At 43.7% G+C, this 14534-nt stretch overlaps 1 long non-coding RNA gene across 1 annotated transcript in view; it reads left to right on the forward strand.

Moving 5' to 3' along the window:
- The window catches only part of LOC111964828 (uncharacterized), a 29914-nt gene extending 15633 nt beyond the window's left edge, over nt 1–14281 (forward strand). Inside the window, exons 2-3 of the long non-coding RNA XR_002877444.2 lie at nt 9920–10089; nt 10361–14281. This is a non-coding gene — a long non-coding RNA (uncharacterized lncRNA). The remainder of the gene's footprint in view (nt 1–9919; nt 10090–10360) is intronic.
- The last annotated feature ends 253 nt before the right edge of the window (nt 14282–14534 follow it).

Below are 14534 nucleotides of genomic sequence, written 5' to 3' on the forward strand. Positions count from 1 at the left end.
GATAACTTGGCAATTAACTTATACTCATAGCAATGATTATTGACATGATTGGAAAATGACTAACTATAAGAGGTGTCTTGACTGAATATCTTAGCAATGATGTCCCAAACATCGACCCTAATTGTACAAATTTATTTTAAAACACTATTTTCAAAATGTTCCTTCTGTTAACCATGTGGATTCTTTATCTTTAGGGCATTCTCTACTTTGGAGCTGTTATATACCCCAAGCTGTTATAAAAAATGTAATACGTTTTTGATTCACTTTTTGGTGGTGGTTTGTCTCGGTATTGCCCACTGGAGTTTTTATAGATTTACTCCTGGCAGTTATATAGTTACCTCTGGAGTTTACTGTTGTATACATTGGAGTTCTTATAGTTTACCTCTGGAGTTTATAGTTTACCACTGGTAGTTATTATAGTTTACCACTGGATTTATAGTTACTACCTCTGAGTTTATAGTTTACCTCTGGAGTGTATAGTTTACCACTGGAGTTTATAGTTTACCATGGAGTTTATAGGTTTAGACCTCTGGAGTTCATAGTCTTTTACCACTGGAGTTATAGTTTACCTCTGGAGTTTATAGTTTACCACTGGAGTTATAGTTTTACCACTGGAGTTTATAGATTTTACCTCTGGAGTAGTTTATAGTTTTACACTGGAGGTTTTATAGATTTACCCTGAGTTTATAGTTTACCTCTGGAGTTTATAGTTTACTCATACTGGAGTTTATAGTTTACCACTGGAGTTTATAGTTTACCACTGGAGTTTATAGTTTACCTCTGGAGTTTATAGGTTACCTACTAGAAGTTTATAGTGTTTACCATGAAGTTTATAGTTTAACACGTGGAGTTTATGCTTTACCACTGTGCTAGTTTATAGTTTACCCACCTTTTTTTACCACTACATCACTGTTTAGGACATATCAGTTGCTCCTTGAAACTAGGCTTATAGGTGGTTAGTTGATAATGCCCTCTGTGTAGAGGACAGAATGTGATGTTCTGGTGGCTGTATCAGTTGCTCCTTGAAACTGGGCTTATAGGTGGTTAGTTGATAAAGCCCTCTGTGTAGAAGACAGAATGTGATGTGCTGATGGCTGTTCTGTGTCTGTCCAAGAAGATAATCAATTGACCCACTGATAATGAAGTTAACCAACACAACAGAGCAGGTCACATTCTGTGCCTAGCTTACATAGAGTATACTGCTGCAGGCAAAGGTTAGGGTCGCTCATCGCAATTTCACAGGGACACCTTCCCTGTCAACTCTCTCACACTTTTTCTCTCTCTCTCTAGCTGAATCCCAAATCACCACCTCTGCCCTCTATTTGCGCGTTCACACGCCTCTCTACCAGTGTACCAAGGCTGAGGAAGTGAAAATTATGGAGGGTGTAGGTGCTATTTAGACCCTCTGATAACCACTTCAACCGAGCTAGCAATGCTGCTGATTTCAGAACAAAGTGGAATCCCATTAAGCACTACTTATTTTAGAGTTTGTGCAGTTTCTCACAAAAGAATGTAGGAGGTGTCTAATTATTTGTCACATGCAGTAGTGGAAAAAGTACCCAATTGTCATACTTGAGTACAGTGCCTTGCAAAAGTACTCACCCTGTCACGTTCCTGACCTGTTTTCTCTTGTTTTGTATGTGTTTAGTTGGTCAGGACGTGAGCTGGGTGGGAATTCTATGTTGTGTGTCTAGTTTGTCTGTTTCTATGTCAGCCTAGTGTGGGTTCTCAATCAGAGGCAGATGGTAGTCGTTGTCTCTGATTGAGACTCATATATAGGAGGCTTGTTTTGTGTTGGGAGTTTGTGGGTGTTTGTTTCCTGTCTCTGTGTTTGTGTTCTGCACCAGATAGGTCTGTATCGGTTTTCACGGTTTGTTATTTTGTTTGTTGTTTGTAGTGTTCACTTGTTCGTTATTAAACATGTTGAACACTAGCCGCGCTGCATTTTGGTCCTCTCCTTCACCTATGGAAGAAAACCGTTACACACCCCCTTTGCGTTTTTCCTATTTTGTTGTATTACAACCTGTAAGGTAAATGTATTTTATTTGGATTTAATGAAAGGGACATACACAAAATAGTCAAAATTGGTGAAGTGAAATGAAAGAAATAACTGAAATGTTATTAACTGAAAAGTTAAAAAAGTTAATAACTGAAAAGTGGTGTGTGCATATGTATTCACCCCCTTTGCTATGAAGCCCCTAAATAAGATCTGGTGCAACCAATTACATTCAGAAGTCACATAATTAATTAAATAAAGTCCACCTGTGTGCAATCTAAGTGTCACATGATCTGTCACATGATCTCAGTATATATACACCTGTTCTGAAAGGCCCCAGAGTCTGCAACACCACTAAGCAAGGGGCACCACCAAGCAAGTGGCACCATGAAGACCAAGGAGCTCTCCAAACAGGTCAGGGACAAAGTTGTGGAGAAGTACAGATCAGGGTTGGGTTATAAAAAAATATCCGAAACTTTGAACATCCCACGGAGCACCATTAAATCCATTATTAAAAATGGAAAGAATATGGCACCACAACAAACCTGCCAAGAGAGGGCCGCCCACCAAAACTCACGGACCAGGCAAGGAGGGCATTAATCAGAGAGGCAACAAAGAGTATCTGTCCATAGGACCACTTTAAGCCGTACACTCCACTGAGCTGGGCTTTAAGGAAGAGTGGCCAGAAAAAAGCCATTGCTTAAAGAAAGAAATAAGCAAACACGTTTGGTGTTCGCCAAAAGGCATGTGGAAGACTCCCCAAACATATGGAAGAAGGTACTCTGGTCAGATGAGACTAAAATTGAGCTTTTTGGCCATCAAGGAAAACGCCATGTCTGGCACAAACCCAACACCTCTCATCACCCCGAGAACGCCATCCCCACAGTGAAGTATGGTGGTGGCAGAATCAGGCTGTGTTTTTCATCACCAGGGACTGGGAAACTGGTCAGAATTGAAAGAATGATGGATGGCGCTAAATACAGGGAAATTCTTGAGGGAAACCTGTTTGTCTTCCAGAGATTTGAGACTGGGACAGAGGTTCACCTTCCAGCAGGACAAAGCGATACTCGAGTGGTTTAAGGGGAAACATTTAAATGTCTTGGAATGGCCTAGTCAAAGCCCAGACCTCAATCCAATTGAGAATCTGTGGTATGACTTAAAGATTGCTGTACACCAGCAGGAACCCATCCAACTTGAAGGAGCTGGAGCAGTTTTGCCTTGAAGAATGGGCAAAAATCCCAGTGGCTAGATGTGCCAAGCTTATAGAGACATATCCCAAGAGACTTGCAGCTGTAATTGCTGCAAATGGTGGTTCTACAAAGTATTGACTTTGTGGGGTGAAAAGTTATGCACGTTCAAGTTTTCAGTTTTTTTGTCTTATTTCTTGTATGTTTCACGAGAAAAAATATTTTGCATCTTCAAAGTGGTAGGCATGTTGTGTAAATCAAATGATACAAACCCCCCAAAAATATATTTTAGTTCCAGGTTGTAAGGTAACAAAATAGGAAAAATTCCAAGGGAGGTGAATACTTTCGCAAAGCACTGTAAAAGTAAAGATACCTTAATAGAAAATGACTCAAGTAAAAGTGAATGTTACCCAGTAAAATACTACTTGAGTAAAAGTCTAAAAGTATAGGGTTTTAAATATACTTAAGTATCAAAAGTAAATGTAATCGCTAAAATATACTTAAGTATCAAAAGTAAAAGTATAAATCATTTCAAATTCCTTATATTAAGCCAGTCAGACGGCACCATTTTCTTATTTTTTAAGTGTACGGATAGCCAGGGGCAGACTCCAACATTAGACATCATTTCCAAACAAAGCATGTGTGTTTAATGAGTCCACCAGATCAGAGGCAGTAGGGATGTAGGGATGACCAGGGTTTAGTGTTCTGTTGATAAGTGCATGAATTGGACCATTTTCCTGTCCTGTTCAAAATGTAACGAATACTTTGGGTTCCAGTGGAAATGATGGAGTCTTACTTATAAAACTACCAATATTCTACGGCATGTGAACGTCAGAGAAAAAGTTTGGTCAAACTAATTTACAATATTAAAGTAAAGTACAGAATACCCAAAAAAACGACTTAGGTAGTACTTGAAAGTTGATTTTTACTATTTATTACTTGTCCTTCTTACAAGAGCCACTGGACCATGCATTTGTTTGTCGGATTGTAAAACTTGAACACATGTGAAAAGATGAAATACCTCCCAAATGAACACTTGATATGAAAACTGTTACTGAGGTTTATATCTGTTAAAAAACGACAGGGGGGATTTGTTCATTCAAATGTCATGCTTTTATTTTATTATTGAAAAGTGGAACACATGATTTGTATCATTCAAAGTCAGGAGTGTGTCCTGAAAGATGATGGGTTTATTGATCCCATTGCCACTCTCTGGATAGTCGCCCCCTGAGCTTCATAGCAACACTGCCACACGGTGGCCTGCCAAGGGAGTTGGTAGGGTAGGGGGCGGTTGTTGGGATTCACAGTCTGCCGCTCTCTGCTCTCTCTCTCACACACAGTTCAACCCCACTGTGTGAGTCTGTCCGTTACCCTACTTTGTACTGGCTATCCTACCTATGTGTGTGTGTATCTGCAGCATCACCGGTATGTGTACAGTCGAAGTTCCAATGTGTAGTGGTTCCTACCCGTGTGTTCAGTTTACCTACTGTGTCTATCCTGTATGGTGTACACTGCCTCTGGCCGTCGGTCGAGTGGTTCTTATATAAGACTTGAGTGGAGTATCAGACGTATGGTGGGATTATGCGTCCCGAAGCCAGGCCTGTAATCCGCAGCATTTCCGTACCACCACCTGAACTAAGATCTCAATAGCATTCCCAGTCTTAGTCTTTATCCATCTCTCATTTAGCATTCACTATCAGATCTCTATCAGCGGCTACATTCCCCTCAAAAACCCAACCTCTGTCTTTTCAATCTCTTTTTCAGTTACCTAGTACTGTCTATACTACAGTTCACCCCCTCTTCTCTGTCCATCTATATTACTGACGTTCCCGTCTACTCTGTCTGCATTCTCATATATTATACGGGTTCACCCCCTCGTACTCTCTGTCTCATTCTATATATACAGTTCACCCCCTCTTCTCTGTCTCATTCTATATACTACAGTTCACACCCACTCTTCCTGTCTCATTCTATTTACTCAAGTTTCACCCCCCTCTACTCTGTTCATTCTATATACTGACGGTTCACCCCTTACTCTCTGTCTAATTTATATACTCGGTTCACCCTCTATCTGTCTCATTCTTATACTAAGGGTTCACCCCCTCTGACTCTCTGTACCTCATTCTATATAACTACGGTTTCCCTCTACTTCTCTGGTCTCTTCTATATACTATCGGTTCACCCCTCTTCTCTCTGTCTCATTCTATATACTACGGTTACCCCCGTTTCCTGTCTTATCATATACTACGGTTACCCTCTTCCTCCTGTCCTCGATTGCTATATACTACGGTTCACCCTCTTCTCTGTCTCATTCTATATACTACGGTTCACCCCTCTGTCTCATCGTGTCTATTCTATATCTACGGTTCACCCCCTCTACTCTGTCTCATTTCTATGTACTCTAACGGTTACCCCTCACTCTATTGTCCTCATTCTGATATACTAGTACGGTTCACCTCCTACTTTGTCTCATTCTATATACTCGGTTCACCCCTCTACTCTTGTCTCGATCTAAGTATACTGACGGTTACCCCCTCTACTCTCTGTCTCGAATTCTATATAACATCACGGTTCACCCCTCGTTCTCTGTCTCATTCTAATATACTGACGGTTCACCCCTCTTCCTCTGTCTCATTCATATACTGGTTTCCCCCTCCTTGCTCTGTCTCCTTCATAGTATAAGGTGTCACCCCCTACTCTCTGTCTCATTAATATAGCTACGACGGTTCACCCCCTCTACTTCCGTTCATTCTGATCTACTACGTTTCACCCCCGTCTCTCTCGTCCTCATTCTATATTACTACCGGTTCACCCCTCTACCTCTCTTGTCTCATTCTATAATACTGACGGTCACCCTCTAATCCGTCTCATTCTATAAACGGTTCACCCCTCTATCCTTCATTCTATATCTACGGTTTTTCCCCGTCCTAACCTACTTCGTCTCAATTCTGATAGTACACGGTTCACCCCCTCTTCTCCGTCTCATTCTAGTATACTAACGGTTCACAACCCTCTTCTCCTTCTGTCGTCGTATTCTATAGTACTTAACGTTCCCCCTCCTTGCTCTCTGTCTCATATTATAGTCTGACGGTTCACCCCTGTCTTCTCTGTCCTTCTATATACTACACGGTTCACCCCTCTTCTGTCTCATGTCTGTAGTACTATGGTGTCACCCTTTCTCTTCTCCATTCAAAATACTGACGGTTCCCCCTCTACCTTTGTCTATTCTATAACTTACGGTTCACACCCTCTTCCTCTGTCTCCATCTCTATCATACTACGGTTCCCCTCTATCTCTGTATCTCATTCTAATCTACGGTTCCCCCCCTCTCCTCCTTGTCTCATTCTCATATACTAGGTTCCACCCCCTCTACTCCGTCTCATTCTATATACTATAGGTTTCACGCCCCTCTTTCTCTGCTGTCTCATTCTATATCACTACGGTTCACCTTCTTCTCTCTGTCTATTCTATATACTACGGTTTCACTCGCTCTTCTTCTGTCTCTCTATATACTGACGGTTCACCCCCTCTTCGCTCTGTCCCTCCATTCTATATACTACGGTTTCACCCCTTCTTCTCTCTGTCTCATTCTATTATACTACGGTCACCCCCCTTCTCTCCGTCTCCCCATTCTATAGTACTACGGTTCAGCCTCTTCTCTCTGTCTCGTCTATACTACGGTCAGCCCTCTTCCTCTTTCTCATTCTATATAACTGGACGTTCACGACCCTCTTCTTCTGTTCTTTATATCTACGGTTACCCCTCTTCTCCGTCTCCTTCATATACTACGGTTCACCCTCGACTCGTGTCCATTCTATAGCTAGGTTCAACCCCTTACTTTAATGTCTCATTCTATATACTCTACGGTTCACCTCTACTCTTGTCTCATTCTATACACTACCGGTTCCCTCTACTTCCGCTCATTCTATTATACGCGTCACCCTCTCTCTCTCTGTCTCATCTCTATATAACTGACGGTGTCACCCCCCTTCTCTCGTTCTCATTCTTGGTACTGACGGTTCCCCCCTCTTCTCTTCTGTCTCATTCTATATACTAGGTTCAGCCCTCTTCTCTCTGTTCATTCTATATACTACGGTTCCCCCCTCTTCTCTCTGTCTCATCTATATACACGGTTCACCCCTCTACTTGTTCATTCTATATACTGCACGGTTCACGTCGCCCTCGTTCTCTTCTGTCTCATTCTATTATACTGGTTCACCCCTCTACTCCGTCTCATTCTATATACTAACGGTTCACCCCTCTTCTCTCTGTCTCAGTTCTATATACTAAGTTCAACGCCCTCTTTCTCTGTCTCATTCTATTACTACGGTTCACCCCTCTTCTGCTCTTCTCATTCTATTCACGGTTCACCCCTCTTACCGTCCATTCTATACTACTACGGTTCACCCTCTACCTCTGTCTCATTCGTATAGTACACGGTTTCACCCCTCTTCTCTTGTCCTCATTCTATATAAGGTTCACCGCCCTCCTATCCGTCTCATCCTATATACCTACGCGTTCACCCCTCTTCTCTCTGTTCTCATTTCTATATATACGTTCACCCTCTTCCTGTCTCATTCTAATATACTACGGGTTCACCCCTCTTCTCTGCTCATTTATAACTGCATGTTCCCCCCTCTACCTTACTCCGTTCATTCTATATACTGACGTTCACCCCTCTCTTGTCTCATTTATACTACTATGTGTCACCCCCTCTCTCCGTCTCCTTCTGATATCAGCTATAGGTTCACGCCTCCTTTCTCTGTCTCATTCTATATACTACGGTTCACACCTCTAGTCGTCTCATTCTATATCACTCGGTTCAACCCCTCTACTCGTTCAATCTACTATACTTGAATGGTTCACCCTCTTCTCTGTCTCCATTCATAATACTCCGGTTCCCCTTCTACTCCGTCTCATTCTATATCTCACGGTTCCCCCTCTTCTTCTGTCCCATTCCATGATGTACTAGGTTACCTCTTCTCTGTCTCATTCTAATATACTTACGGTTCACCCCTCCTTCTACTGTCTAATTCTATTACTATGGTCACCCTCTTCTCTGTCTCATTTATATATACCGGTTCCCCCCTCCTCTCTGTCTCTTCTATATACTAAACGGTTCACCCCTCTTTCTCTGTCTCATTCTATATTACTACCGGTTCAAACCCTCGCTCCCCCCTCTTTCTTGTCTCATTCTTATATACCTACGGTTCACGCCCCTCTTTCTGTTCATCTATATTACAGGTTCACCCCTCTTTCTGTCTCATTCTAGTACTACTACGGTTCACCCGCCCTCCTTCTTCTGTCTCATTCTATATACTACGGTTCCATCGCCCCCTCTCTCTGTCCTCATTTCTATAAATAAAATAACGAGGCTATATACGGGGGTACCTGGTCGGAAGTCAAGTGTGGCGGGGTACAGGTATCGAGTCATTTGTAGGTTGCGGGGAAAGTGACTATGTCATAGATACATAAACAGTGAGTTAGCCAGCAGTGTAAAACAATGGTGTCAATGTAAATAGTCGGGTGGCATTTGTTAATTTGTTCAGTCTTTGGCTTGGGGGTAGAAGCTGTGTAAGAAGCTTTTTGCTCCCGCTTGGGCTCTCGGTACCTTCTACCGTTGACGTACAGTAGCAGAGAAAACAGTCTGGACTTGGGTGACGTGGAATTTCCATCCCTCTTTGCTCCTTGGTCTTATTTAGCAGCATGAATTCATCAAATGTTGCCTCTGTAACACACTAAAGTTATTCTCTGTAGTTGTTCCATGTACACTGCAGTGTTTGATCATAGCAGACTGGCAGGTGGACTTTAGCAATGACAATGGAATGACCCGAGGCTATTTGGTATACTTTGATATGTCAATTCTTGCTGTGCAAAATATCACGGTGTGTGTGTGTGGTGCGGATTTGCTTTTCCTCTGCTTTGTGGGGACAGAAGTCCTCATGACGATAGTAATACAAAGGAAATTGGAACATTCCGCCAGTCCCTAGGCTTTGTCTTAGGCTTAGGGGTTAGAATTAGAGTTAGAGCTTAGGGTCAGGGGTTAGGATTGGGTTAGATTAGAGTAGCAGTCTAGAATAAGGCGTTAGGATTAGGGTCGAGATTAGCAGTCTAGAGTAGTGTTAGGGTTAAGGTTTAGAATTAAGTGTTAGAGTTGGGTTAGGATTACGGGTTAGAATTAGATGTAGAGTTTAGGGTTAGGGTTAGGGTAGGGTTAGCGTTAGGGTTAGAATTAGAGTTAGTGTTTAGGGTTCAGGTTAAATTAGTGGTTAGAGTTAGCGGTTAAGGAGTTGGTTCCGTTAGGAGCGTTAGGAATAGTGTTAGATCGTAGGTTAGGTTCAGTTAGGGTTAGACTAGTGTTAAGTTCATAGTATAGGGTTCAGGTTAGCGATAGATGTAGTGTTAGGGTTACGTTAGGGTTAGAGTTAGGGTTCAGGCTTAGAGTTATGGGGCTTAGATTTTTAAGGTTAAGGATTTTGGGGTTAAGGTTAGCGTCTGGGTTAAGGGTTATGGAAAGTAGGATTTGAAATKGGAATMAATTGTTTGGTCCCCAGAAGGATAGTTTAATAAACATGTGTGTGTGTTTGCAATAACCRTCAAGATGTACRGTATTGGGGCCCAAATGCACAGCTTATTCACCTGTATGGGTCATAAAATATGTCCGTAAAGATATACAGTAAACTATCACAATGGACGTGGTTCTCTTATTCCACCCCTCTGTTTCTTTTCATTCCAGGTTCCATGACTTTATGGAGACATTTTCATTTGTAATTCYCGAGACATTTCTTCCCATTCTTTCCAAGAAGTGACGCAACATCAACACTCCCAGTAAACTGGACACAGGAATATTTGTTGTGGTACAGAGCTACACCAGAGCACCCAGACAGACCAAGTCTCAAGGAAAAGGTTACTGATTACATGATTTTATTGSTTTTATTATGGGTTTTCATTGAGCTATTACAAATGAAGATGAAAACCATAGAGGGTTAGAGACGGTGAGTCCATCCTGCCCTTTTGCTCTTTACCGTCTTACCTTCTCAGAATGTCCACAAGACAAGACCTATCTGCTTACATCATCAGAGCATCTGTTTTCACAAAGGAGATCTGAAGTCATGGTTTTATCTCTGTTTATGCTGATTGTTGGTTGGTTTCATCTGTATTGTCATGTTATTCCCAGGTTGGCAAGGACACAGGAGAGGCGTCATGGGAGGAACAAAACGGGATAAGAAACCAGACGGGATAAGAAACCAGACGGGATAAGAAACCAGACGGGATAAGAAACCAGACGACTGACTGAGCGAAAGAAGAAAACGTCAGAGAAAGAAGGAAAGAGAGAAGGATTGTGCGTTCTCTACTTTCTCAGAAGTGCAGCCCCTAAATTCCTGTTACTATGCCTGAGAGAGGGAGGGCAGCAGACCAGTCAAAATGAACCCCTACGTCACCTCTCACTTTAGGAGGGATCTCTTTCCCCACTTCCACTTGTTGTAGAGGCTTCTCTTCACCCCTCTCTTACTGTTTGTGTGACATGACAACACCTGGCTCTGTGTAAACTTTGGACAACAGGTAACACCTGTCTCTTGTGTAAACCTTGGACAACAGGTAACACCTGTCTTTGTGTAAACCTAGGACAGAAGGAACATCTGTCTCTGTGTGAACCTAGGACAGAAGATAACATCTGTCTCTGTGTAAACCTAGGACAGTAGGTAACATCTGTCTCTGTGTGAACCTAGGACACCAGGTAACGACTGTTGCCTTGGTATTCTCCTGTGTTGTGCCTTTGTTGCTCCTAGTCAGGGTGTTACACTGTAAACTGTCCTCGGTGATCTGGTCAAGGTGTTACACTGTAAACTGTCCTCAGGGAGCTGGTGAAGGGTTGAACTGTTCCTCAGGCAACCTAGTAACATGTTTAGCTTGTTCACTGGGGGTCAAAGACTTGCCAGTGTTCGAAACCACAGTTCACTGGAAATGTGTACGGAAGGTAAAGTCTAATATCGCAACCAAACATTTTTTGTGTCATTTGGATTGCCCTGAATCAAACCTTTTGAGTTTTCTTTGTTTTTATCCCTAAGGGATTTGGCATGCAACAAACAAAAAAATCTCTCTTCCCAAAATATTACCTTTGTTTGCCTCAGTGGGTCGTTGTTTTTACCCAGTTTTCCTTGCACGTCCTCTGCCCATTATTGCCACATTTTTCAAGGAATTAGACTGGAAGCTTTTCTGAATGGATAACATGTGTGTTCTCTGTAAGCAGGGGTGTTGAGTGTGACACTTGTACTTGAACCAAGAGGAGAGAACTAAAGCCAACCCGTTTGGAAAAAACAAGGACACAGCACCTCCGGTCTCAGGATTGGACAGGATTTGACCTCTGAAATAACCTTTGAGCTCTGAGTTTTCGTAGAGGTCATCCACAGGTGTATGCCCTGTGTGCCTGTTACCCCTCCCCTCTTTCCCCACAACCGGCCAATAGGATTCTGCTCCTCCTACACATTCACTTTGACTCTATAWTAGGTGTTGTATAGAATTAATMYTGGTATCATATGTATAGGATGATACACAAACATAGGTACACAGAAAGTACACACAATTGTACATGCCTTGGCGTTCTAGTCAAGTAATTTCATTCTCTCTCCTTTTATTTATTGTCTTTCTCCCTCTCTTTCCCTCACTCCCTCTGTTATAGAGAATTCTCCCATGCAGTTGTAGTGGAGAGTAAGTCTCCTTATTGTTGTATACATTTTTACAACACTGAGTGAATACGATGTAGCTGATCTGGTCAGTAGTCAGTCTGTGCAGTGTGTTCTGTACTGAATTGACAATGCCTTTAGGAGAAACACAGAGACTCTCAGGAATAGGATATCCTGTTAAAAAAAGCAGTCACCTGAGAGAGCCATAAACATATTTAAAATGTCTCTAAAAGTCTGCTTTTGTTGTGCCAAGAACTCACCACTGACATTTGAGGACTTTTGTGTCYTGGAAAAGATACTTGGATTTGAGGGGAAACTGCTGGTCACAGTCTCCCACWTGTGAGAGACACTGAGTGAGTATTATTTACACAGTGCATGGCTACTGTAGCTCATAAATGTATTCCAAGGCCCTGTAGCAAAGGAAACATAGATATAAAAGGGTGGAGGAACATATTCTGACTGATAGGAAGTGAATGTATTGRAATTGTGTACCATTATCTGAGTCAATAGTCTAAGGAGTTCCTCCTCTGTTTCAATCTGCCTTGTGTATTTTCCATGACCAAACCACTGGGAAATGAAGATTATGGAACGTAAGAAACAGCATGCTATTCTTTTCTCTGCTGGTTGCATGTTAGATATGTGTTAGAAACATAGACACCGTTTGATTGTACTGTACTGTGGATCTACCCCTGGACTCTGTATTGTCATATTGCACTTTAGTGAWTGTGGGGAGTATATATCCTCCTTACTACTACCCCATTGTATCCCCAGCTCTCATCCTTTCAAGCTTCTCAGTTCCTGTAGCCTGCTCAATGTGTTTCCCTCGTGCTGTTTCAAACTGTCAGCAAAACTCCCGCTCCCTCGTAAGATGGCCACAGACTATGGGTCCCTCCTGTTGATACCCTGGACACGTGTGTAACCTCCCTCTTCAGCCCAAAGGAGTGTAAGTACTACAGGGACTATACAGTATTACTGCGAGACTGTCTATCTGCTGCTGTGGAATACGTTTCTGAAACRACACTGCCTGTTGACCAGAGGAGTATATACAGCAACAACTTGACCACTGAGCTTCCTTCAAGAGAATGGAAGGAAGACTGTGAATCAGGACACTGTAGAGCTGTGAGTAACACTGACTGTTAATAAAAAGTTAGTGGAACAATGATCCGGGAAGTGAGGGAAGTCATCTACTGCTGGATACAGTTTTTCCTCATGGATCTACCTTTACCACATCAGATGGATTACTTTTCACCATAGAAACAGTGGAACTGGAAAGAAGAACAGAACACCAGGTTCTTATCAATACCTAGGTGGTCATAAAYTCACAAAGCACATAGGAGTTGAGACTACAGCTTCATCAGCGTAASACATTGTATTTAGCACCATGGGAGCGGCGCGTGTTAAGCGACGTTTCAGTGCGGTGGTTGACGGGCTGGTAGACGAGGAGGAAGTCATTAAGCTGGCTCTGAGTGTTGCTGACACGGCCAGGGTGGGGGGGAGCACGGGAGGCTCAGGGAGCCCCACCAGCCCCTCTCCCACACACAACCGAAATGGCATGGCAAAGCACTCTCCTGCAGGGCAACGGCAGCAATGCACGGAGGTCCAGCGGAGCCCTGGAGGCAGGAGGAGGGGAAGGATCGATGAAAAGGGGAGGGCGCTCAGGACTGAGGGGCGGGAGGGGCGGAAGTCTGGGGAGAAGGGAGAAGGCTGTTCGTCCTCGGACCGAGATTCAACACTGTCGTCCCCTTCCTCCTCAAGCCGCCGGCCCACCCGGCCGCTCTAGCCGCCGGCCCGCCACCGCTTTGTGGGCAAGGACGGCGCTGCAACGTCACTTCGTCAACATGAGCGAGAGGGGCCAGCGTTACCTCAGCGACCTCTTCACCACCTGCGTGGACATTCCGCTGGCGTTGGATGCTAGTCATCTTCTGCCTCTCCTTCCTCCTCTCCTGGCTGCTCTTTGGCTTCGCCTTCTGGCTCATTGCCGGCCGACACTGGGACTTCGCCATCCGCCTCAACCCCAGCTTCGGGTGCCTCTTCCGGGGGAGGAGATGAGTCCGGGGCAGGGGCGGTGGTGGAAAGTGGAGGAAACGTGTTTCCGTTCAAGGTGAACAGCTTTATGGCGGCCTTCCTGTCTCCCTGGAGACGCAGACGTCCATCGGTTAGGCTTCCGCAGCGTGACTGAGTCCTGCCCCCTGGCGGTGATGGCGGTCGTCCTTGCAGTGCATTGTGGGCTGCATCATTGACGCCTTCATCATCGAGCGGTCATGGCGAAGATCGCTAAAGCCCAAGAAGCGTACGAGACGCTGTTGTTTCTTGACACGGCAGTGGTGGCGCTGAGAGACGGGAAACTCTGCATGATGTGGAGGGTGGGAACCTACGCAAGAGCCACTGGTAGAGCACACGTACGTGCACAGCTATTGAAGGTAAGAAAGGAGAGAAGAAGAAGATGGTTGAGGGATGAAAGAGGGAGCAAAGAGGCGTAAGGCGCGGAACAGTAGAAGAGGCAGGACACACTCATTAAACTGTAAAGAGACTCGAAGGGGCCTGTAACCAGTAGATAGAGGGCAGGACCCATCAGTAACTGTAAAGAGCACTGAAGGGGCTGTAAACAGTAGAAGAGGCAGGACACATCAGTAACTGTAAAGAGACTGAAGGGGCTGTAACCAGTAG

The sequence above is a fragment of the Salvelinus sp. IW2-2015 genome, linkage group LG6.1 (genome assembly GCF_002910315.2).
Source record: "Salvelinus sp. IW2-2015 linkage group LG6.1, ASM291031v2, whole genome shotgun sequence".
In the NCBI taxonomy this organism is placed as follows: domain Eukaryota; kingdom Metazoa; phylum Chordata; class Actinopteri; order Salmoniformes; family Salmonidae; genus Salvelinus; species Salvelinus sp. IW2-2015.